Genomic DNA, 21098 nt, shown 5'->3' with positions numbered 1-21098 from the left:
CCGCGGCATGAATGAGAGGCGCGGCGCCCGCCCCTCCCCCGCCGGGCCCGCCCCTCGCCGGGGCCGCAGCTAAGCAGTCGCTACCGCCAGCTCAGCGGCTCGGACTCTCACGGACGCGGCTCGCTAGCAGTTCGCCGCACGAAAGCTGACTCCGGGCACCGCCGCCCGCAAGCCCGCTGCCCGCCGCCCCGGTGAGTGAGGGGAGGGCCGGGCCTGAGGGCCGCGCGGCGGAGGCTGAGGCTGAAGCGCAGGCTCCGCAGGTCCGGCTCCGGGATGCTGAGGGCAGCGCGCCGGCCCCGCACCCCCTCCGAGACCGGGGGGCCGCGGGGCAGTCCCCACACACCGGCACAAAAGGCTGCGCGGGCTGTCACCCGGAGGTCACCTCGGGCTGGGCCCGGGCGGGGGAGGCGGGATGGGCGGAGGATGGAGGAGCCGCTGCTTCTGCGTCGGTGCTGGGGACCGACGCGCGTCTCGGGGGTGCGGTGTGGCAGTGCTTTTCTGGTCCGGAGCCACTCCTTCTTTTGTGGCGCCTGGTTGTCACACTGTGCAAGGCACACTGAGACCTCTCCGGTTGGCTTATTTATTAATGAAAGTCACATGGCGGCCTCATCATTTGTGGGTGGGGGGCGTGCGTGCACCCACAGGCCAGAGAATTAATGACCCTGCTTTGTTTCCGGAGACCCAAGGGGTGTGTGTCCTGTGAAATGAGACGGTCTGAGATCGTCTAAAAGGGCAGAAGGAAAAGACGTGTAAAGATAACTTCATCTTTACCCCCTTCGTCTCTGGTGTTATATCAGATAACAGGATTTTTTGGTGTTTCGTTGTTTCTCGTTGTAAAACCAGTGGGTCTGTTCGTTGAAAGTGAGTCTGCATTCTTATGTCTCTGTATATTTAGAACACTTTTCTTTTAGGATTAATTGTGTTATATTTACGTATAGGGGGTACGCCAACATCCTAAACATTGCTTAGATCATTGATAATAGGTCTTTGTGCTGTGTACCTATCTATAGGAATACTCCCAATCTATCTAGGGCACTGCTTTCCCCACTCTTCCATGCAGGCAGATTATGTTTCTTGTCTTTCTGCTTTAATAAGAGGTGGTCTAGCAGGTTCTTTCCACCTTCTTGTCTGTCCGGTCGTCGCCGCCCCCGTCCCCGCCCCGCACCCCTTAATGCTTTGGCTAAGGATATTACCTAAATATTACCCTGGTATGCACCCTGGCTTTGATCTGAATTTCGTATGTTTGATTGTGCAGCCTAGCTGAACAGATCATCTTACGTGACTTATCAGAAAACACCCCTTTTTTCCTCCATTGTTTGTCTTCATTCCCCCTCGCCCCTCTCCTGGTCTCCCCCTCTTCTCCGCCCCCAAAGAGGGTAGGAAGCACTGCTGGGTTCCCTGAGCTTTAGCTTGATAGGATAGCCTGTCTGTTGTTCACTTAGCCACATAAAGAGGTAATTAAAATAGGCAGGTGTGGCCGCAAATGCCATCACAGTACTTGGGAGGAAGAGGCAGTAGGATCTCTGTGGTTTCAAGGCCAGTCTGATTTACATAGGAATTTCCAGGCCGTAACACAGAATGAGACCTTGTCTCAATAAACAACAAACTTTTCCTTGTTACATTGTTTTAGGCTAAGATTATTTGAATTTTAGAAGATAGTTATTACTCTAATTGTATAATGATATTTTCGTTTCTTTTTTTACCCTTCTAATTTTGTAGAGTGAAAAAGCACATTTCTGAAATATTTTTGTTGTGATCTTTTGACTCAAAATAGTGGTGGTGAAAAAAATCGAGTTTATATATGAATAATTGAGTGGGTTCAGTTTTCTTTAAGATTCTCTTCAAGATTACTTATTTCTGAGTCACATATATTTTCATTCCTAGTAAAATTTCAGTACAGAATGACATGTAAACCTCCACAACATCTGTTTATGTATAGACTCTGCTTGAAACATTTGCTTTTAATTTGAAGAAAAGTTTCCACTGGTTAGATGACAATCCATTATTCTTAGTGAAATTCTTGCTTTATGCATCTTTCTTGAACTGTGGGTCACAAGCCAATATGGGATTGCATAAGTGAATGTGGGAGTCACAAAAATTAGCAATCAAAAGTTTCTGAATGTTCAGTGATCAGAAATTAATTCAAGGGACTAGACGTGAAGTACTTGCTTAGCATGCACAACACCCTGAGTTTGATCCCTTGGACAGAATTAACTAGATTTGGTGGCCCATACCTGTAATCCATCTCCCTTTGGGAGATTGGCTATATAGTGAGTTTGAGGCCAGTCTGGGATACAAGAGACCCTGCTAAAACAATAATTCACAACCAAACACATAATAGATCTGTAATGTGCTGGCATCAGTACTGGTGTGGAAACAGGACTTCACTGCAGCCTTGCTTCAGTAGGCCTGGTACCTCACATGCAGTCACACTACACTATGCCAGTGAATGCTGCCGTAACAGCCTCAGCTCAGATTCTAGGCTATTGTCTGTTAGAATCACAGTGGTTTTGTTTTTGTTTTTGTTTTTTCTGAACACAGGAAGTTTTATGATCTTATAGAAACATTTAAAGCTGGGTGTATGGTGGACACCCTTAATCTCCTCACTCAGGAGGCAGAAGCAGGTGGATCTCTTTGAGTTCCAGGGCAGCCAGAACTACATAATACAGACCCTGTCTCAAACAAATAAAAGTCATAATGGTTTAGTAAAGGAAAAAAGGGGTTAATATTTTCCCATTGTCATTCCTCTCAGCATGTAAGTGTAGCATTACTGTATCTGGGGCTGAAGAGGTTGCTCAGTGACAATGAGTACATCTGCTCTGACAAGTAAGCTTACACACCCACATAGACTGCTAGTCCATGCCTTCAATCCCAGCTCTTGGGAAGAAAAGGCCAGCCTGGTCTATAGAATGAGCTCCATGACAACCAGGACTACACAGAGAAATCCTGTCTTCTAAAACAAAGCTAAGCCAAAACAACAAAAAAAAAATGTTAAAGAAAGAGAAAAATTTGGATTGTATTGTGTTTAAATATTTATCTTTTTTTTTTTTTGAGACCCATCTCACTGAATAGACCTGGAAATTATTATGTAGACTAAGTCTCACAGAGATCTATCTTCCTGCCTCTATCAACCAAATGGTAGGATTAAAGTCATCTACAACTACAGCTGGCTTGAAGTAGCAATTAAAGAAAAGAAAAATCAGACAGATTTCTGTGAGTTTAAGGCCAGCCTGGTCTACAAAGTGAATTTCAGGCCAGCCAGGGTTACATAGTGAGACCCTGTCTCAAAACGAAAGCTGCTTGAGTTGCTAACTTGAATTTTATCCAAAAACATATGGCTTGGGATTACATTTCCAACAACTTCAGACATGGATGGCCCTGTGTTGGTTATTTTTTTCATTGCTCTGACAGAATACCTGACAAAAACGACTTCAGGGAAAGGTCATTGTGGCTGACTACTTGAGGATATCATGGTAGGGAAGTCCAAGGCAGCATGTAAGGCTGCTGGTTGCATTGTGTCTAGCTGAGAAGCAGAGAGAGGGACCTGTGCTGATCCTCAGTTTACTTCCAGCTTGCGAGGATACTGCCATTCAGGTTCAGCCTTTTAACTTTAGGCTCTTTAAAAAAACTTTTTTTGTCAGAGTGCTTGCCTGGTACCAGAGCATCAGATCCTCTGGAGCTGGTGTAGCAGACGGTTGTGAGCTGCCATATGGGTGCTGGGAACTGAACTGCAGAACTTTTAACTGCTGGGCTACTTTTCAGCCCAGTCTTTCCTCGTCAGCCCAACCTTTATGGGCAAGGAGCACCTTTATAGATACATCCAGAAGGTGTTTTCATGATGGTTCTGAGTCCCATCAAATTGAAAGTCAACATGAACCGTCAGAGCCTGAGCATACTTCTTCCCTTCTGTACCGTGTATTTATACACAGCAGCATGTCAGCACTGATATTGTAAAGTCCAAAAATCACCTCTGAAAAAGATGATGCTCTGTGCAGTGTCAAGGCATATCCATGTCAATAAGCAGATTTGCCTTTGTCTTAATTCGTGGTAAAATAAAACCAGTTTTATTTAAGTCTCTATTCCTGAGGTCACATAAAACATTTATCAGGTGAAGGGGGTGCAAATGGAAAAATGGCCCTGCCTTAGACAAGTGATTTTTTTTTTAGACCTTAAACTAGTAAAGGCTAATTTTTATAATTTGATAGGTTTGGGTTTCACAATGTAGAATAAATTATTTTTCTCTGGAGACATGGTTTCTCTGTCTAGCCTAGGCTGTCCTTGAACTCTCTTCTGTAGGCCAGGCTGGTCTCCAATTTAGAGATCCACTTGCCTCTGCCTCCTGAGTTCTGGGATTAAAGTTGTGTGCCACTATACCTTGCTGAATTTTAATTTTTGTTGTTCTTGCTATTTGACAGGATTTCTGAGTGTAGCCTTGACTGTCCTGGAAGTAGCTCTGTAGATCAGGCTAGCCTCTGCCTCCCAAGTGCTGGCTAAAGGCCTGCACACTACTGCCTGGCACAACTGAAGTTTTAAACCTCCCCCCCTCCCTCCCCCCCTCCCTCTCCCCCTCCCTCCCCCCTCCCTCCCTCTCCCCCTCCCTCCCCCCTCCCTCCCTCCCCCCTCCCCCCTCCCCCCTCCCTCCCTCTCCCCCTCCCTCCCCCCTCCCTCCCTCCCCCTCCCCCCTCACCCCTCCCTCCCTCCCCCCTCCCTCCCTCCCTCCCTCCCCCCCTCCCTCCCTCCCCCCTCCCCCCTCCCTCCCTCCCCCCCTCCCTCCCTCCCCCTCCCTCCCTCCCCCCCCTCCCTCCCCCCCTCCCTCCTTCTGCCTGTAAAGGTTAGAAGATCTCAGACAGAAGCCCCTTCCCTTCCTCTCAGCAGCTCTAGAGGCCTGTCCTTAGGTCTCCTGCTTGTGTCTTCCTCACATCAAAAAGCACCCTCCTCCCTCTTTCTTTGTCCCTGAATTTGTGCCCTCTCTCAGGCATCATAAACTTTATGCAGGTCTCTCCATGTCAGCACATAGCAAGCTCTCTCCCTGTCGTCTTTACAGACAGAATGCCCAAGTTGATAAACTGTGTCTGCCTGCCACCAGTCCCTCCTGTGTCCTCGAGTACCACCTGCCATCCTTGACTGCTGTTGTTGGCTACCTTCTTGACTCTAGCCCCACTAGAATGCCAGGGACAAGAACCTTATCTGCTCTGAAACTCAAGAGCCTACAGGATATATGAACAGAAAGCACGACCAACATTTTTAGCCTCACCAGGTAGCTCTTGTCTTTTAATTTTTCTTAGAAGAAAATGATTTCATTTTTGTTTTATTCTTTTTTTTTTTCTTCTACACTTAAGAGTTAAAACGTTAGCCTGGTGTAAGCGCACATGCCTTTAAACCCAGAACTCAGCCTGTCCCAGAACAAGTCCCTGAATAGCTAGGGCTGATATGATACATAGAGAAAAGTCTCATTAAAAGTTAAAATGTCGGGGTTGGGGATTTGGCTCAGTGGTAGAGCGCCTGCCTAGCAAGCGCAAGGCCCTGGGTTCGGTCCCCAGCTCCGGAAAAAAAAAAAAAAAAGTTAAAATGTCATGATAATTATATTGATATTTTCCCCTACCATACATTGAATTTCTTGTATGTTAATATTATCATTCTTGGAGCTGGATTCTGGCATCAGACTGGTTAGAACTGAATTCTCTCTCTTTACTTTTTGACATGTGATATGTCAAAATTTTAGTAGTTTTTTGAGATGAAGGGGGTCTCACTGACTTCAAACTTGAGATTCTCCTGCCTCATCCTCTAAGTGCCAGAATGACCAGTGTGTTCTACCACACCCAGGTTGGGAAGTTTCTTAACCCCTCAGTTTCTTCACTTGGATGATGAGAATAGGAGCACACACTCCATTTATTTGTCCTGTGGACCAAATGGGATAATGAAAAATACTCATTTTGGTACTCGGGATGGAAATGAACTCAATGAAAAATTGTTACATCCTTTTTCAATTTATACTTCACTTTAACATAATGTTTTAATACTTAAAAATTAAATTTGTTTTTGTGTGAGTGGTAGACATATGCCATGGGGCATATGTGGAGGTCAACAGAAATCTATTCTCAGTGTGCCCGAGGAATTGAACTTAGATCATCAGGCTTGGAGGCAAACACCATTATATTCAGAGCCATCGCTTTAATATTTTTGTTTAGAATACTTATATCCTTCTACATATATTGGTCATAAATATGGTTTTTGTTTTTTCTTCCTTTCTCTCCTTTTCCCTGCATCCCTCCAATTTTTTGCCTGTCTGTTCCCCGGATTGCATCATGTGTTAGGTTAATAAAGTGATCTACAGTTGACAAGTGAGCAGCTTACAGCACTTCATAGCAGTTTGGCCAGTTGATAAATCATCTTGCTCATTTGATAAAATAGTTTAATTTTGAGGGCTGGAGTGAGATTCCCAGCACCCACATGGCAGCTCACAACTGTCTGTTACTCCAGTTCCAGGAGATCTGGCACCTCATAGATACACTTGCAGGAAAAAAGCCAATGCCCACAAAAAGAAATCTTAAAAAAGTTTAGTGTTGAGCCAGGTAATGTTTATCTGACTTGCTCCAAGATTCCTTCTTCGTGTTACTCCATTGTTATTACTTTTATGTTTCTTTTGAAACAGTTTCCCTGTTGTGTAGCACTGGCTGGCCTGACCTCCCTGTGTCTACAAGGCTGGCCTCCAGCTTGAATGATCCTCCTACCTCTGCCACCTGTGTGAAACGATTATAATCACGTGCTAAAACTTTCAAATGTTCAGTGTATCATCAAACAGATTTACTTATTTCTTTTAGTTATTTGAGACAGTATTTAATTGATTCCAGACAAGCATTGAGTTTGGAAAGATGACCTTGAACTCCAGATTCTCTACCTTCCCAAGTGCTAGGATTATAGATAAATGGCATCATACCTGACAAACAGCACCCCGCCCCTGCCCCTCCCTGAGTAGCTGTAAGATGTTTTTTTTTACCTGATGGCAAGCTAGGCAGAATGATAGATGCAGCAGTTCAACATACTTTGAGAGCCACGTGAAGGATATGAACAGGCTGTAGATGTCCTGCTAGAAAGGACTAGGTCTTAGTAGACTTAAAGAATTTGTTTCTATGTGTTAAGCTGTTTTTGTTTGTTTTTTAGTTTTTCTCATTGTTTGTCTTGATTTTTTACTTTGGAAGTTTACTTAACAACCATGGCCTTTTTAAGCTAAAACATTCTTTAGTTTTCGAAATGGTTTCTTGGATTCATTTGGTAGTTACTCTACTTTTTCTTATCTAGATGCATAATGGGAACTCTTATAATCTGAGCGTCTCAAACCTTAGAATGTAGTGCTGTGTAAATTGTGGGTTTTAAAAGAATGCCAGATGGTTGAAAAGGAATTGTGAGCACCCCAGCTAGTGCCGGCCTTTGAAAGCCAGCTGGATAAGCCTTCTCTGCTCTGGAGGTAAGAACGAGACACTTTGTACCATGCCAGCTGGACCATGAATAGCTGGCCAGTGGCCTTATTTTGGGTTGGCCACTCTTGGAAAGCCAGCCTGGGTTTTCCATCTACCCTAAGGATAGTCAGGCCAGAGTTAGTTGCTTATGCCAGGCCTCCCTCTGTGATATCTGCTTCAGGGAGTGAAGCGGCCTGCAGTGTCAAGGAAAAGAAGCCACTTGTGTTGGAAGGGAACCCTGTGTTATGAATTGCTTTGGGAAAGCTTAATGCAACCTTCATTTTTATGAATTTAGTGCTAAGGACAGAAGAATGGCTTGTCAATAAGAGTGAATGGTCTTATACTGGGACTTCCTTATTTTCATCTTTAACTTCTAAAATTTGCATCCTTTGGATTAGTAAAAAATTTTACATTATTATTAACCGTTGGCTTCAATAGAGGGCTAACTATGTATGTCATCTGAAAGCTTGTCTCATTTTATTTACCAATGTTGTCCTCATTAGTCAGGTACTTGTACCAGGCATTTCTTTCTATCCTTGAGCTAATTTGCTGTATAGTTTAATTGAGGGCAAAGGGAGTGTAAGTGTGGCACCGCCAGTGCGAGCAGACATGTCATCAGATGATGGCTACCTTTTCGTCCTCAGTGTTGATAGTCATTCAGACTTCACAGCCTTTAATGCCTGGCTAGTTTTAAAAGAATTGGTGAAAAGCAGATGATGGGAAGGCAGAAGGGGAAGGGGGGTCAGTACTTCAAGCCATCGAGGTCTGGGACTTCAAGGGTGTGGGATGTGGTGGCAGACATTGTTTAAAACAAGTCTTATCATTCGGAGGTTTATGGAATGATGGTGGGGAAACTCCCTTTGACAGAAAAAGAAACCTATATGGTTTTGGTGGGTTTTTTGTTTTTTTGTTTTTTTTGCTTGCTTGTTTTTGTTTTGTTTTGTTTTTTGTCTTTTGTTTTTCCCAATCTGGAGATTGAATGGTTCTGTATTACCTGTTTGTTAAGTTCATCTAAACAAACCAAAACTCACTATGAACTAACCTACATTTCTTTTTATTCTCTCCGAAATATGAGCATGTAAAATTATACTTGTGCTTTAAACTTAAAATCTAGTGTCTACAACTTGGACTGAATTATGTACAATGGCTACAATTAAAGTTTCTTTAATCTTTCTATTTTTCAATTTTATCTGAAAACAAGCTAAAAACTTTATTTATTTATTTACTTACTTACTTAGGGTCTCACTATGTATCCCTGGATGTCTTAGAACTTTCTTTGTAGATGTAGACTAGGCTGGCTTTGAACTCAGTGCCTCCCAAATGCTGGGAATAAAGCTGTATACCACCAAATCTGGTCCAAAAGGAAATTTAAAGCAATTTTTTTTCTTTAAATCACAAAGCAGTATCAGTAGCTCCAGATAACTTTATGTGGATTACCTAATAATCTTTTACCTGGATTAGGCTGCTCTGAAAACATGGTATGTCTGTGGCAATATAGGCGTTGTTTAGTTCCTCCTTACAGCTGTGTTGAAATCATGGCCTGTGGATGATAAAATTAAAGATCAAAGAAGCAGCCTCTTGAGGTTGAGCAGTCAGGCAGGGCACAGGCATCTCCATAGCCACCTCCTAGCAGAGTCCATGCTGCCAACTCCCAGGAGAGAAGTGAGCTGAGTGCTGAGGACCGGAGGAGTTCAGGGTTCTTTGCAAAGACCTGCTGGAGAGCTACTGCAACAGCTAAAGGATGGGAATAAAAACCATCACAGTTGGAAAGGGACAGAGCATGATGGTGTTCCCTAGAGTCACCATAACAAATGACTAAAAAGCGGATGCTTATGTCAACGGAAATTTACTCCTCACAGTTGTGGAGTCCAGAAGGTGGAAATCAAGGTGACAGGCTGCTGAGCTCTTTAGTGACTCTAGGAAAAATCTTCCTTAACTTTTTTAGATGTTTCTGAAAAAACACTCGTAAATACATATATAATCTACAGAGCCTTCAGATCCCATCTCTAAATCCTTAACTCTTTTTGAGACAGAATTGCTGTGCAGCCCCAGCTGGCCTAGAAATACAATGTAAACCAGGCACATTGAGTCTCCTGCTTCTACTTCCCAGTTTCTGAGATTAAACAACCAGAGCCAGCTTCAAATCCTTAATTACATCTGCAAAGACCCTTTGTTTTAAGGTCACATTTTGGTTTCTAGGACAGGTTTTTTTTTTTGGTTTGGTTTCGTTTGGACATTAACCATTCTTCCTATGAGAAAGTAACAACTTCCTTTAATTTCAGTGCCGTGCGACTCAGAACCTCAGATTTGACAGGTATGCAGCAGAGCAATACGAGGTAGGGAAAGTAGAGAAGGACAGAAGACCGAACATGGGAATGATTAGGGAATCAGGCAGATCTCATGTAGGAGAGATGTTGGAGATGGAACATGAGGAGTGGACAGATGTTTTTAATTACATGACTGAGGATACTTGGGATGTGCATAAGAAGCAGTCAAAAGATTGGGAAAAGATCTTTACCGATCCTACAACAGATAGAGGGCTTATATCCAAAATATACAAAGAACTCAAGAAGTTAGACCGCAGGGAGACAAATAACCCTATTAAAAAATGGGATTCAAAACTAAACAAAGAATTCACAGCTGAGGAATGCCGAATGGCTGAGAAAGAAATACCTAAAGAAATGTTCAACATCTTTAGTCATAAGGGAAATGCAAATCAAAACAACCCTGAGATTTCACCTCACACCAGTGAGAATGGCTAAGATCAAAAACTCAGGTGACAGCCAATGCTGGGGAGGATGTGGAGAAAGAGAAACACTCCTCCACTGTCGGTGGGATTGCAGATTGGTAAAACCATTCTGGAAATCAGTCTGGAGGTTCCTCAGAAAATTGGACATTGAACTACCTGAGGATCCAGCTATACCTCTCTTGGGCATATACCCACAAGATGCCCCAACATATAAAAAAGACACATGCTCCACTATGTTCATAGCAGCCTTATTTATAATAGCCAGAAGCTGGAAAGAACCCAGATGCCCTTCAACAGAGGAATGGATACAGAAAATGTGGTACATCTACACAATGAAATATTACTCAGCTATCAAAAACAATGCCTTTATGAAATTCATAGACAAATGGTTGGAACTGGAAAATATCATCCTGAGTGAAGTAACCCAATCACAGAAAAGCACATATGGTATGCACTCATTGATAAGTGGCTATTAGCCCAAATGCTTGAATTACCCTAGATGCCTAGAACACATGAAACTCAAGACGGATGATCAAAATGTGAATGCTTCACTCCTTCTTTAAAAGGGGGAACAAGAATATCCTTGGCAGGGAATAGAGAGGCAAAGATTAAAACAGAGACAGAAGGAACACCCATTCAGAGCCTGCCCCACATGTGGCCAATACATATACAGCCACCCAATTAGACAAGATGGATGAAGCAAAGAAGTGCAGGCCGACAGGAGCCGGATGTAGATCTCTCCTGAGAGACACAGCCAGAATACAGCAAATACAGAGGCGAATGCCAGCAGCAAACCAATGAACTGAGAACAGAACCCCCGTTGAAGAAATCAGGAAAGAACTGGGAGAACTTGAAGGGGCTCGAGACCCCTTATGAACAACAATGCCAAGCAACTAGAGTTTCCAGGGACTAAGCCACTACCTAAAGACTATACATGGACTGACCATGGACTCTGACCTCATAGGTAGCAATGAATATCCTAGTAAGATCACCAGTGGAAGGGGAAGCCCTTGGTCCTGCTAAGACTGAACCCCCAGTGAACGTGATTGTTGCGGGGAGGGCGGCAATGGGGGGAGGGTGGGGAGGGGAACACCCATAAGGAAGGGGAGGGGGGACTAGGGGGATGTTTGCCCGGAAACCGGGAAAGGGAATAACATTCAAAATGTAAATAAGAAATACTTAAGTTAATTAAAAAAAAAAAACTCAAAAAAACCCCCCTAGATAAAAAAAAAAAAAAAAAAAAAGAAGAAGCAGTCAAAAACAAAGATAGGGAGGTGTCTTTAGGGGACCACAACAGATGCACCTGATTACAGTGTAGTTGTTTGAGAAATAGTGGAGAGTAAGGTTCAAGTCTGGGCCAATTCACGCAAGGTCCAGAGTACTGTGTAGATGGATTTGCTCAGAGTCACTTTCCATAAGCACATGTTAAGTTTCTAACGTGTCTTCAGAGATGTTATAAAACCATGTAGAGGTTTTTTGTTTTGTTTACATTTTATTTTTAAAATACTTTATGTGTGTAGCACATGCATGCAGAAACTTGCAGAGGTCAGAGGAGGCATTGGGTCCCCTGGAACTGGAGTTACAGATTGCTCCTAGATGCCATGTGGGTGCTGTGACACAACTGTAATCCCCTGCAAGAATATGAGTTCTAACCACCGAGCCGTCTCCTTAGCCCCTGTTTTGTTTTTGAGACGGGTATTGCTATATAGCGTTAGGCTGACCTTGACTATGCCGCAGGCCTTCTGCCTCTGCCTGCCAAGTGTTAGGATCACAGGCATAGACTACTGTACTTGGTGTAGTGTTAGTTTTGAAAGAGAAGGTCAATGCTTACCTCAAATTCACCCTAGAGCTCAAGCCCCAACCTTGTGGCACAACCTTTGTTTAGAGTTACGGGTATGAGCTACCGCTCCTAGTTGTAGATTCTTAAAATTATTTTGTGTGTGTGTGTGTGTGTGTGTGTGTGTGTGTGTGTGTGTGTGTGTGTGGTTTTTGCCTGGATACATACCTGTGCACCACCTGTATCCAGTGCCCACAGAAGACAGAAGATGTCATATTCCCTGGAACAATTACAGTTGTGAGCGGCCGTGTGGGTGCTGGGAATCAGACCCAGGTCCTCTAGAAGAGCAGCCAGTGCTCTTAAACACCAAGCCATTTCTGCAGCCCTGTGGAATTTTTTCTATAGATTTTTTAGAAGGAAATAGCGCTTTTAAAAGAGATGCATTTAAAAAGTGCTGCAGGGCAGGGGGTGTAAGTGTGTGGCATACTTCCCTAAACAGCCTCCAGAGCTACACAACCGTTGTTCTGTTAGAAGCAGAATGTTTTGTGGTTTGAAGATATTTCTGGAAGGCTATTGATTTTTCTTGCTGCTTTACTTTGAAGGTCTTGAGAAGAGAATTTACAAAGTGAGCTCCACAGAGCCTTAGTCAGTACCATGTGTGGAATATGCTGGGAATGTTGTGAGTTAAGATGTGATCTTAGAAAAGACGTGAAGTGATGGAATGCCGGCAAAGGAAAACCAGCGTTCTCTTCCGAATGCAGCTCTGACCTCTGTTTTGTGTGGTTCAGTTCTCTGCTCAGTTTACCGCTGTCATCATTTACAACTCCAGAATTCTCTGAGAGCAGCACAATTCTGAGGACTGGGTGGCTCATCTGTAAATGGATGTTTGTATTTTGAGATTCCTCCTCTCAGTGTGTGTGTGTGTGTGTGTGTGTGTGTGTGTGTGTGTGTGTGTGTGTGTGTAACTCCTTGTTCTGTGTTACAGATTTGCAGTAAAAGAATGTATTTCAAGTATAAAACAATACTTGTGTTCTATAGCTGTGTGGCTGTTTTATTTAAAGGAGAAATGGATATTCTCCATATAACAACTTATCCTACTTTAATACACTGAAGAAAACAGTGGATTTCCCCCATGGGTTCCCTTTATTTTCTTCAGCCTGAGATTAATATTATTTGATAGACTTAACTGTCTTTGTTTTTGTTGTTGCTGCTGGTGCTTTTGTTGTTGTTGTCTTTTGGGATAGGGCCTGGAACGCACTCCATACCAAGGTAGCCTAAAACTCAGCTGTGCCTGCCTGCCTCTGCCTTCTGAGTTCTGGGATTACAAGCCTGGGCCAGCACACCCAGCTCAACTTTGGTTGCTTCTCTGATTTCTGTTTGCAGCCAGTTTAGGTTTTGTTGGGAAGACCATCAGAAAACACAGATATTTATATTACAATTCATAACAGTAGCAAAATTACAGTTATGAGGTAGCAATGAGATAATTTTATGGTTGGGGTCACTACTCATGAGGAGCTATGTTAAAAGGTCTCAGCATTAGGAAGGTTGAGAAGCACTGAGTTACAGGGCTTGTTTGTCAGGCTTCATTCTCTTAGTTTTTTCTTTCCCCTTCCTTCCCTGACATATTTTAAAGATAAGCCCATGTCATTTTGTCACTGGCTGTTTTTAGGCTAGTTCCTCCTCATTTTGTTTTATGTTTTGAAGTATCACAGGAGCTGGGTCCTGGTCCTGTAACCCCACCCCACCCCACTCACATTTGGGCTGTCTGCTTCTTCATCACATGCTGCAGTTTGTTTCTGTTCCCTGTATCAAGTTCAACATTGTATCATATCTAGAGGCCATATGTATCTATCTATCCTACTTCTGGTATTGCAAAAGAGACCAGAATGATAGCCATAGTATAAGGCATTTCATCAAGGTTGTAATGATCGATGACTTTTCTTAATTTGTTAGCAAGAGTTCCTTAAGACTATCTCATCAAAGGGCTCCCCTCATCAAAGTGGCCATAAGATACACTCTATGTGAGAGGCTTTCACTATAACTTTATACTGTTGTATTCTTCGGTAAAACAAGTTTAATAAGAAGGGAAATTTAATTGTTTGAATTGAGGGTTTGATCTATTATGATAGTGGTTCTGCCTTTGTTTGAGTATCATCAAGATATGAATTATATTTCTTTTAAAATTGACAGAGTCTAATATCTCTGCAAGCTAAAGATGGGAACATATGAAAGTTCTTTTTAATTAGTCAGTGGAAGGAAAGCACACCAGGCTAAGATAAAAAGTCCAGATTCCTAGAGTTTATTTGACCCAGTCCTTCCTCAGATGCAACTGAATGTCTTGTCTGTCCATTCCACTCGTTCTTCATGGGTTGGTCCTTGGTAAATGTTACTAAGCTTCCAAGAAATAACAAATCTGCAATAAAATACAAGATAAATAAATACTACAGATGACATTGGCTTTAAATTTATTTCCTCCATCATATGAAAAACAGATACTTGCATATCTTTTTCTAGACATACTTATTTCTTTTTTTTTAATGTTTTAAAATTATTTTATTTTTATTTTATGTATGTAAATGCTTTGCCTGTATGTATATCTGGTCACCATATGTGGTGGATACCTTTTAAAAAGACTGTGGTGAAAGCCAGAAAGTTGACTCAGCTGTTTCTCCAGAAGACAGGGCTTGATTCCTAGTACCCACATGGTAGCTACCAACTGTAATCACTGTCCCAGGATAGCTGGCATCTGATGCTCTCTTCTTTTTTTTTTTTAAATTTAGAGAATACTTTATTAGTTTTTGTAATCAAACCCACGTAGATAAGACCTTACATATTTAATACAGTGCGTTACCCCTGTACAAATGGAAAAAACTTAAGTTCAACATTTCTAGACCAATATGGCTGTTAATTTCTGTACAGTGCCAACTCAACACAGTAAACGGGGATACTTTTTTCCAAAGTTGACAGCACAGCTAAAGTTTCCAAAAATTCAAGTTATATATCTGTATATATATATTTATATTTATATAAAAAGACCAATAATAGCAGTGTGTTATGCATCAACAGCAGCAACAGCTTTTCCAGGTTCTGCAGTCATCTGAACAAAACTGTAGAGACATCCAGCACACTCCATTAAAAAAAAAAAAAGTAAAAAAACAAAACCCGAGAAAACAGCACAGTTCAGTTACTCTTGTGGTACCTGGCACCATTTTTTTTTTTTAAATTAGCTTCTCAATCATCATCTGGAAAGAAAACATTCTGAGCAACATCATTAAAAACAGCTCTGATAAAGCACGGTCACTACTACGTATCATAAAGCAGGTACAAGCTATTTTACATCCACAGAGGACATACTTATTTCTTAAGCAAGATTTTATTTTTAGAGAATCAAACCTTTAATCTAAAGCTAGTTGGACTATAAAAAGCTCTGCTTCCCTCATATTTTAAAGTATAATACTGAAAAGAACTTCACTTGTTCAGTTTTTAAGATTTCTTAGAAGTATTGCAGAGTAACCAAATCTAATACTCTAAGACTTGGATTGTTGGAGGCCTGTTAGCTTGAACATAATCTAGTTGATAGTTTGTTTCCCCATTGTTTTTATTGATTTATTTATTTTGTAAATAAGTGCTCTGCCTTCATAGCCTGAAGAGTGTATCAGATCTCATTATAGATGGTTATGACCCACCATGTGGTTGTTGGGAATTGAACTCAGGGCCTCTGGAAGAACAGTCAGTGTTAACCACTGAGCCATCTCTCCAGTCCTTGTTTTCCCATTTTAAGTTCGTTTAAATTTATTATGTACAAAGTACTTGAGAAGTCAGAACTGTGAAGTACATATCTTCTATAAAGATAGAAATAAAAGCTATAGGATATGCTTTGCATTTTTATTGTTTTATATATTTTTTTAAGATTTATTTATTTTATGTACACGAGTACACCGTAGCTGTCATCAGCCACACCAGAAGAGGGCATCAGATCTCATTACAGATGGTTTTGAGCCACCATGTGGTTGCTGGGAATTGAACTCAGGATCTCTGGAAAAGCAGTCAGTGCTCTTAACCACTGAGCCATCTCTCTAGCCCTTGTTTTATATTTTCTTCTCTCCCAAAACTATTGGGCTTTTTATGTATGTGTCCCTAAAAGATTGCATTTTTATGAAATTATGCATAAGTTAAAGAAAATGAAGGTTGCACACTTAAAAAAAATCTTAAAGCAGAAATTTGTCATTGTCTAATATTTTTTATTTGTTTACTTTATCAGCTGGTCAGTGGTGGCAGAGGCAGGTGGATCTCCAAGTTCCAGATCAGTCAGGGCTACACAGAGAAACCCTGTTTGGGGAAAAAAAATTATATTAAAGAGTTCTTTGATCATTTCTCCTGACATTTATTTATTTATTTTTTAAGATTTATTTATTTTATATGAGTACATTGTTACTGTCTTCAGACACACCAGAAGAGGGCATTAGATCCTGTTACAGGTGGTTGTGAGCCACCACATGGTTGCTGGGAACTGAACTCAGGACCTTTGGAAGATCAGTCAGTGCTCTAAACGCTGAGCCATCTCTCCAGCCCCCTCTCCTGATATTTAACTTTCCCAATCCTTTATTCAATTCCTTTATTGCTGAGGAAAGCCTCACTAATTTTGTCCTACTCTGATTTACCTTACTTAACACCTTTTATTTATTTATTTATTTTTTTGGTTCTTTTTTTCGGAGCTGGGGACCAAACCCAGGGCCTTGCGCTTCCTAGGTAAGCGCTCTACCACTGAGCTAAATCCCCAGCCCCAACACCTTTTATTTTTACTTGTTCCCTGAATCCTTGTTCTCAGGAAAGTAGCCTTGACTCCAAAGGAGCATTAAGTAGGTTAGGGTTCTTAGCTTAGCCACCATCTCTAGACAGGCTCTAACCATACTGTTTGAGAAGGCCATCACAAGTACCATGTAGGACCCTTGCTATGGATGCGTTTACTCCCAAGGAATAATACTGTGTGCTGTCCTCTAAAACTGCAGCATGCCAGTAAAAGACTGCAAGCAGATGGAGATCTTTACAGAAACCCACGACTGGTCAGAACTAGAGGACTGATAGTGGGGTGCCTAGCCCCAGGTGATAAATCTGCAACAGCATTCCTGTACTCAGGGAACCTCAGAAAGAAGAGGGGCAGAAGGTCAGCAAGCTTCACAGTTGTGTCTCCTAGAAATTACAGGGAAGATACACTCCTGACACCTCAACAACGTGGCTGCCTAAACAAGACTTGAACAATGACAACCCAGTGGTCATGCTATCATGGAAGCGGTCCATTTACAGTCACTCCTGAGGGAGGGAGAATGGTTGCTGCTGTCCATCCAGTTGGTCATCTGATACCTGAAATCGTATACATATAAGCAACTCACCAGGTCACGCTTGTGGGGTTTGTTGTTTTGGAGAGTGTGTGTGTGTGTGTTAAAGAAAAAGAGGCCATCAGTTTGAGAGGTAGCAAGAGGTAGCATGGGAGGGTTATACGCTAAAGAGGGAGGGGGGAAAGATGCAATTATATTTTTAACTTTTAAAATTGAAAAACAAAGGGTTGTATACAGAAGAGCTGGTGAATGTTAGTAGTAGAGTACTTGTTTAGGATGCCGGAGGCCTGTTCCATCCCTAGCACAGTGAACAACTAGAAACAGTCTTAAATCATAAATAAAATCAACATAGTTGACCTTAGTCAGGTGAGCCAGGCGTTACAGGTAACCATTATTCTGCATCTTAGCCAAAGGGATTTAGTGCTGAAAATGAAGTTTTTACTTGCCAAGTTCAACAGTTGCTTTAGAACAGCCACTATGTGCAAGCCATTGTATCTAGGTGCTGAGCAGAGGGATCAGTGCACGGGTTCAGATAAGAAACACTTCCTTTTTATAGAGTCCTTCTAGGAAATTGTGTCACCACTTCATTGCCTCATGTCCTTGCCCTCTTTTAATGCAACCAGATCCCACAAGGTGTAGACGTCACCATGTAGCCATTGTCCGACTGATTGTTTTTGCGGCGAGGAGACCTATAAAATGTGAACCACAATACCTACCAGCCTTAAGCTCTTGGGAGTCCACAAAGCTACGTTCCCCAAGAGACAAGTGTACATTTTTTAATCTTTTTAAGTAAATATGTCACTTGGGGCAGTGAGATGGCTTAGTAGGTAAAGGCACTTAGCACCAATCCCCATGACGTTGAATTCAGTCCCCAGAACCTACGTAATAAAGAAGAGACACAAAAGCTTCAAGTTGTCCTCTGACCATGACATACACTCCAATATGCATGTGCCCCTCTCATACACAGTAAATAAATACCTTTGTAAATTTTAACTGGGATTAAAACAAAAGCACATTCCTATTTCTGTGTTTTTAAAGAAACCAAAATTATCTCTATAATTCCCATTATTCCATCTAACATTTTTGCTTGGGTTTACTGTCTTTATTCATGTCTTATTTATCATATCTTATGTGCCAAGCATCATCTAATTGAATGTATAAGTAGATAACACTTTTATCTGATTCATTGAGTTACAGTTCAAATCAGAATTTATTAGATTTGCAATTGTCACTTTAATATTCTTTTCCTTACATTTTTCATATGATCTGACTGAAAAGTCCTGTAAAACTTAAAACAGGAACTTCTGAGACATTTTAATACTTCCCGTGGGCTACTTCCTATATCGCAGTGAGATGAGGTAGAGCTTGCATTTGACTTTCATTAGGCTAATTCCCAACTCTCTTCAAAATCAAACCATTATTTATTTATTTTTTGCACAGTAAATTGCAATGGTATTTTGAAAAGAGTAATATAAGGATAGCATATGGTAGTTGAGCAAGTCCTGGCCTCTCTTACTAACGGTGGTCTTAGCCTCAGGTGGAAGTAATTACAGCTAAATACCGTGAATGTAATTTAGTTCCTTTTACAAAGTACTGTCCTAATAATTATCGTTGCTGTGCAAGGGCTAGACATTGGAAAGAGTGAGCGCAGAACAGATAGCCTTTGCAGTTACCCAACCAGCCTTGCCTTCCTGGCTGCTGAAGTGTGCCTGGTCAGAGGTTCATTCTAGCGATTATCGGAGGATGTAAAAGCTTGTTCCTACTTCATTTCATTCTTTTACATCTTTTTTGGGGTTCTATATGTATCATTCATGGTAGTTGTTTTAAAGTCTGTTCTTCACCCCTCTTTTGAATAGCTTTATTGACAAATTCCCATCTTTATAGTTTGTTTAATGTTTCAGTTCTAGGCTGGAGAGATGGCCTACCCATTAAGAGCACTTGTTGCTCTTGTAGAGGACCCAGATTCAGTTTCCAGTGTCCACATAGTACTCATAACAGTCTATGACATCAGTTCCAGGGAACCTGATGCTTCCTCACTTCTGCAAGCATACGCACACATGTGGTGCACATACAGACATGGAAGCAAAACACTCATACATAAAATAAAATCACTAATAAAAGTTTAAAACAACCGAACAAGTTTTTACTGTTTCCCACAGCACCCATGTCAGGCAGCTCACAGCTATATGCAATTCCAGTTCTAGGGCATTCAGTACCGCCTCCTGGCCTCTGTGGGTACCTGCTCACATGTGATAGACAAGCTCACATAGGTAGGCACACACATACAAATAAATCTTTAAACGTACATTCACTGGACTTTAGTTTGTTCCTAGAGTTGAGCACTTATTATCCTAATTTGGGAACATTTTCATTGTCATTGTCTTTTTTTTTTTTTTAAGATGAGTTCTTTTTTTTTTTTTTACATTTTATTTATTTATTTTTTTTTATTAACTTGAGTATTTCTTATATACATTTCGAGTGTTATTCCCTTTCCCGGTATCCGGGCAAACATCCCCCTCCCCCCTCCCCTTCCTTATGGGTGTTCCCCTCCCAACCCTCCCCCCATTGCCGCCCTCCCCCCACCAGTCTAGTTCACTGGGGGTTCAGTCTTAGCAGGACCCAGGGCTTCCCCTTCCACTGGTGCTCTTACTAGGATATTCATTGCTACCTATGAGGTCAGAGTCCAGGGTCAGTCCATGTATAGTCTTTAGGTAGTGGCTTAGTCCCTGGAAGCTCTGGTTGCTTGGCATTGTTGTACATATGGGGTCTCGAGCCCCTTCAAGCTCTTCCAGTTCTTTCTCTGATTCCTTCAACGGGGGTCCTATTCTCAGTTCAGTGGTTTGCTGCTGGCATTCGCCTCTGTATTTGCTGTATTCTGGCTGTGTTCATTGTCATTGTCTTAAGAGGACATCTCTCTCTGGCCATCGCTGTTCCTTACACTCTACACTAAGTCAGTGTTCTGTTTCTATTCTCAGTCCTTCATATAAACAGTCACATACTGTGTGTCCATTTGGGACTAGTTTGCTTGACCTAACAATATTTTCAAGGTTCATTTTGGTTATCATTTTGAAATATTAAGCTTCTAAGAAGCACAGGACCTATAGGAGGGATAAATGGAATGACTTTTGTTAATAGTGAAAACTAATTTGTGTGCCATGACTCACCTCAGTCACGAATGATGAGATTTGCTCTTTAAGTAGTTTTGTAGGGTGAACAATGGTGTTCTGGTAGAGAATGGGAAAGGCTAGTTCCTTTGCACTCCTTTGTGTGCATGGATAATGTGTGACTGTCAATGTATTTTTCCATATGCAGGATAATATGAGACCCTAAAATTACTGTAACCAAAACTGTTATGCCACTGGCAGTTTCATTTTGTGTATTTCTCCTTGTAACTTTTTCTGGGTTCTCCATAATTCAGACATTATTATATAATTTCTATACTTTCTTACACATTACATTTGTAGTTATCAAGTAAGTTTTATGTGATGAAAACTTAGTTGTTTTAGTTTGAACAACCAACTAGTGTATATTACAAATTGTGTATCCCTAATCTGAAAGTCTGAAATGCTCCCAAAGCTGAGACTTTTGATACCAGTCCTCATGTGACTGGCTGCAGTCAGAAAATAGAGACTGTAAAGAAAATTGTGTGAAAGTGGCTTTAGTCACGTGTATTCAATATAATACATAAAAATACAAATGACTTTTAGACCTGAATCCCACCCCCAGTATTTACATTGCACAACTACACAGAGAGGGGGTAGAGAGGTTGTTCTGTAATC

General features: G+C 41.6%; 1 protein-coding gene across 7 annotated transcripts in view; it reads left to right on the top strand.

Moving 5' to 3' along the window:
• The first annotated feature begins 22 nt into the window (after positions 1–22).
• Positions 23–21098, top strand: part of Rnf24 (ring finger protein 24) — a 54424-nt gene continuing 33348 nt past the window's right edge. For 5 of the 7 annotated variants that reach the window (XR_015683197.1, XR_015683196.1, XR_015683199.1 and 2 more), the window contains exon 1: positions 76–191. The gene's annotated coding sequence lies outside the window, so the exon portion shown is untranslated. 7 annotated transcript variants of the gene reach the window in all.

The sequence above is a fragment of the Rattus norvegicus genome, chromosome 3, assembly GCF_021556685.1.
Source record: "Rattus norvegicus strain SHRSP/BbbUtx chromosome 3, alternate assembly SHRSP_T2T, whole genome shotgun sequence".
NCBI classification, from domain to species: domain Eukaryota; kingdom Metazoa; phylum Chordata; class Mammalia; order Rodentia; family Muridae; genus Rattus; species Rattus norvegicus.
This window is presented reverse-complemented; position numbering and strand designations above follow the sequence as displayed.